Source organism: Morone saxatilis, unplaced genomic scaffold (genome assembly GCF_004916995.1).
Source record: "Morone saxatilis isolate NCDOM2014 unplaced genomic scaffold, NCSU_SB_2.0 Contig9, whole genome shotgun sequence".
In the NCBI taxonomy this organism is placed as follows: Eukaryota; Metazoa; Chordata; class Actinopteri; family Moronidae; genus Morone; species Morone saxatilis.
In genome coordinates this window covers 19,880,265-19,885,817 of record NW_023340268.1, presented here as the reverse complement: position 1 = coordinate 19,885,817, position 5,553 = coordinate 19,880,265, and positions in this window count along the sequence as shown.

Genomic DNA, 5,553 nt, shown 5'->3' with positions numbered 1-5,553 from the left:
GTGTGTGTGTGTGTGTGTGTGTGTCTGTGTGTGTGAGAGTGTGTGTGTGTGTGTGTGTGAGAGTGTGTGTGTGTGTGTGTATTTTTATTATTCATAAATACAATTTCTGCTGATGTGGGCATGAGGTGAGCAAGGACTGATAAACCAAGGTCTTGTGAACTGTACAAGGCTACCAAAATGCATCATTTCACCTTCAAACCAGAAAACCTTTCATTGTATTTGTTGTTTGCAACTTATGATTAAATTATCCTTCTATTTGGGCTGATCTCCTATTTAACAAGGCATTAACAGATTGGTTCAATATTTTTGGGGTTTATGATTATTAATATGAGGACAGATCCAACCAGCAGCCCGTTAGCCTATTTAGCATACAGACTGGAAGCTGGGAAATCAGCTAGCCATGCTCTGTACGATGGTGACAATGTGCATGTGCATTACTTTCCCACGTTGGTCTCATTTGGATCCCCCCAGTTTATATTATACCCTGGTTATGCCCTTGACTACACATGTTATTGTTGAAGTCTGTTTGTTACACAGGAAGTATGGATTTTGCATTTACAGACACATGAGTGGTATCAACCTTCTCACCTATCTCTAGAAGTGAATATGCATATTTTATATCTCATTTTATAGTTGTTGAACTATACCTTTAGGGTGTATTCAAATGTTCTGAGCGTTGTTTAGAATTCCAGATGTTGTGACCAGAGACATCCATGTGAGCTGAAAATATGTAAGCTTCAGTGAAAAAAAGTTGCCTTCCCTGAAGCTGTATTACTCTATTTAAGCAAAGAAATTCAATTAAAGAAGAGAAAATTTGAGTTCCTTGTAGGTTTTGAGATCTGACAGCTAGCTACAGTTAAACCTCTTTCAGTACTAGGATTCATATTACTTACAATGACATGGCACAGCTATGGGCAGTGCTTTTGCCCCATCTTATGCTTGTCACATTGCATGTCTATATATAGGAATAAATACATTCATAACCCACTCCAAAACACATTTTTGTCCAAGACTGCCTTGTTGAAACGATATATTGATGATATTGTGGCCATATGGAGAGGTGATAGAGAAAAGCTGTCGGATTTTCTGAAATATATAAATTATTAATAATAATTGACTATGATCTTTCTTTCACTCTTTTAACACTGACATTTAACAAGGGAAACAACAGTTCTATTTAGTCCACAATCTATAATAAACCCTTAAGCAGAAACACTTCTAAAAGCTGAGTGTAACCACCCAAGACAGCTCATTTGCAATATTCCTATTGGCCAATTCCTGAGTTACCACAAAAACTGCAGTACTGTTAAAGATTTTGCTGTCTATAGCTGTTGAAATGAAAGAGCATTTCCAAAAGAGGGGTTACCCTACATCACATATTTCTGTGGCTTATCAGTGGCCTCACATAGAGGGAAACCCTGTCAGAAAACTTTCAACTGTCACTTTCTCTACTGAGTACGCTCGTTAGGCAGGGTCAAAATCATTATCCTTAAACTCTGGAATGTTCTCAAAAGTGACCTATCTAAATAATATCATCTCTGTGCCTCCTCTGTCACGATCAAACGTGCAGAGACAGACTGGTTCATTCTGACACTTGAAAACCACCTAACCCTGTCTCTTGGCTGTTTCCGTTGTGGCCACTGTGCACGGTGTTCTAACTTCAGACACCAAGTACTTTAAATATCCATAAACCGGTAAAAAATACTCCATCTTTCATTTAATATGGCAGCATGTCTAAATTCTGAAATGTCCCGGTGGTCTGGTTTATGTGGGACAACCCATAAAATAAAAAGATTTTAAAGATTTGCATATCGGGACATAAGACTGCAATATGTACATAAAACATGGATTATGCTATTGGCCGATATAATGCACAGGCTAATCACGGCTTTGCAGCATTGTTAAAGTTCTTGGGGAAACAAAAAGATTTCACCCTCTTCTAGAGGTAGTGACATCTGAACACAGTGGAGCCCTTTGGAATCAATGATAACTGAATTTGTCATGTTTTCTTTAGAGAGCGGTCTGTGTATTTTTGTCTTTTGCAAACAGGGAGTTTATGTGTATGGTCTCAGACAGCGGCACTCTTCATGGAGTTGAGGCTTGTGTTTCACATTCACTTTTTTTCCAAAGTTGAAGCTTGCCACTACTGTTGGAGCAGCTGATAACCGTTCAGCTTCTTCCTGATTTACTAGACATTGTTGTAAAATGTGATGTTACATGGAAAATAAATAGAGAAGTAGAACACTTTACACTTCTTAGGACAGCTTGCATTCATACGCATGCATACTGTTGTCCGCTTCTGAAACGCTCTCGTGGGATTTGAAGATGTGCGGATCACAGACGTGACTTCATAAAGCCATGTCTCGCGGAATTTCAGGGTGAGAAAAAACTAATTCAGTTGCATTTTCCTGGGAAATGCACCGAGAACCCTTTTTCTGCTTGGTTATTGGCCCTTTTTGTCAAGAAAACACAGATGGCAAAAAAACAATTTTGTGTGAATAAAGTAAGACAAAAATATAATTTGTGTTGTACAGTATCTGAGTGTCAAGCAGGATTGTTTCCACAGTGAGCTAATGGTCTACTGTAAGATCTCATTTTACACACTATTTAGCATCTGGTAATGAGAAAGTTACCCTTTTTCCCCTTGAAAGACCCTTTGCTTGTGCTTGCAGCAGTGGTCATACTGTGAGCCTAATGCACTGTGAAACAATTTATGCAATCAACTACTTAAATCAGACCCCTGCTGGAACATGAAATGCTGGGTAAGTGCATTTCACAAAGACCAGCAAGTTCCAAAGACTGTGTCCTCTCTCTGTGTGTCCCATAGGAAGTGAGGTTATACCCTGCTGCACGGTATTTTCCATTAGATTTATGGTAACCATAAGGGACATTTAATCTTGGTTTGGTACATTTAACAAGCGATTACTGATGAAGAGCAGGAGAAAGTCTTTTATTTGAGCCCCTGTAGAACAAAAATCTATTCAAAAGTCTTGATAGCTGTGATGGATAGAGTAACCTAAACTGTACATGTAGCTCAGTCAGTGAATTGAACTTTGAGAAGGGTGATGTATTACAGTACGAACTCTGGTCAATCCTATGCTTGTAGCTCAGCAAATGGCCAAAAAAAATGCAAAAGGTTAAATACAGAGATTCTGCACAACTTATAAGCCTTTCATTAATCATGTGAGAGAAAACAGGCAGACAAAGCCCAACTCATTCTGTGTCAGTGAAGAGGGCTGCATCCTATGAATTACAAATCACTTTGCTCATTTCAAATGTTTCGTTCAGTTCGGTTCAAAGATTCGTACTCTCATTGTTGCATCATTATTTATAATAGTGATAGACCAATTTATCGGTCCACCAAATAATTTCCTATTGAATACAATTATACATGACTTTTTTTAAATATCTGTATTATATATCGGCCATCAGCAGCCTTGCTCTCTAAATATCAGCATCGTCCATTGAAAAAGTGGTTGACCACTGATTTATAATGTTACATTATTATTACCGGAGTGAGGTTGGTTCATTGCTGGGTCAGTTCAGACAGTAAGACAGATGGTTCCTCCATCCTGCCAAGTGTTTTTTTAAAGCGCCTGCCCTTTTACAAACAGTTACCAACGACAACTTCCCTGTCTTTCTATTGCTCTCCAAAAGCTTTTACTCACTAAATAAAACATATTTAATTTTCTGTCACCTTAAAACAAATAAATTGAATTCATCACGGTAAAGAAGTGCTTTATTTAACATACAGTAGATTTGTCCTACAAATCCTAATATGGTTGTTCCTGAGTCTTCCTTTCTTTTCAGATATTTCGTTACCACAATTACCACAATTTTGATTCAATAGCATTTTACCAGCATTTAAACTGTGACTATTGTTGATTTAAAGTAGATTTTTCAACACAAATGAATCCGTTTTTTCCCCCTTGAAATAAATTACAGACACAGATGGCCCACCAATTCTTTTAACCTCTGCTGATAAAATATTAGTGAGCAAAAATATTTTTTTAATTGTGTATTATTTCTCTGTATCTTTGGAATTCTCTTGGAAATAACTTCAAATGATCAACTATAATTCAGTTTAGAATGATATATAACATATGAAGTTATAGAGAATTTCAGTTTGGTTCCATATACAGAAATACACACGTTTTAATGCAGTACGGTATTGAAATTCAATTTCTTCGATTGATGCCGTATGTTCAATTTGTGCAAAGAGTTAGTAATATATCACTGATTGCACCTTACAGTCAAATAAAAGGACCTGTTGTTTGAGCAGAATATTGTAGCGCAACTTATCCCTAAGCTGTTGTTGCCATGGCAAGGCTTTTGAGGATTCCTCCTGACGGAGAAAAGATCATCACCATTATATCACCATTATTGTTACCTCTGCACTTGTCCTCGGCTCTGAGCATCATCCAGAACAGCAGCATTCGGCATTGTTGCTGTCAGTGCTGGCGAAGCTAACATTTGCCTCACACTACAAATGTTTGAGTTTGGAGACAGGCAGCGTTCTTGGCAGTGAGCTCTATTGGATGAAAAGCTTTTATTTCTGTCCCCTTTTTTGTCTTCATGTGCCACCTGGGTTGCTGTTCTGGTTCAATAACAGAGAAAATGAGGTTCAAGTCAAGTGAAAACATCTCCTGGTCTGCATTCAGGACAGGGGTTGGAAAAGTAGTGGTGACGAAAACTGAAAAAGCTGAAATTCTAACTGTATCGGGACATAAGATATTTGAAGTAAGTATTGATGCTTTTGCTTTGCTTTCAGGCTGCTGAGGCTGTGGATCTTCAACTACTCTTGACTATCTCAAGGTTAGAGATGGACATAAAAAGAGAGAGGTGGTCTTTTTAAAGCCATATTACAATGAAATAGCAGCCGCTGAGACCTTCATGGTATTCTTAAATTTCACATTGTCCTGTAGTGGAGGAAGTACTGAGACCCTTAGTAAGAGAACCAATACATGAATGTAAAAATCATGTAAAAGGAAATGTACATTATATTAGACATTATTAGATTATTAATACTGACGCATATAATCAGCATTTTATTGTTGCAGTTGCCAAAGGTTGAGCTGCCAACATCTCAGAGACATCTGAAAATTGACAAGCCCCATGGCGTTTATAAGAGGTGACAAGCCATAAGGTTAGGGAACCACCAGTTTAACAGCAATGTATAGTATATAATTTTTAATTTTTTTTATCAAATCTTAAAATCTAAAAAAGTATCTTGTTACCATAGCTATCGGATAAATGTTTTGCTTTAAAAGTACTTTCCCTATAAAAGGTAGTGGAGTGGAGTAAAGTAAGTAAAGTAAAATGGAAATAATCAAATTCAAGTACCTCGGAATTGTACTTAAGTACTATGGAATTAAACTAGGTAAATGTACTTTACACCACTGCTGGAGCTATACCGTATTTGTAATGTGCACCGATTAATAAATTATTTATTAAATTATTATCTGTGGCATTGTGCTGCCTGATGGAACTGCACATTTTCAATACCCATGCTGTCTGATCAGCATCTTGATATGCCACACCTGTGAGGTGGAT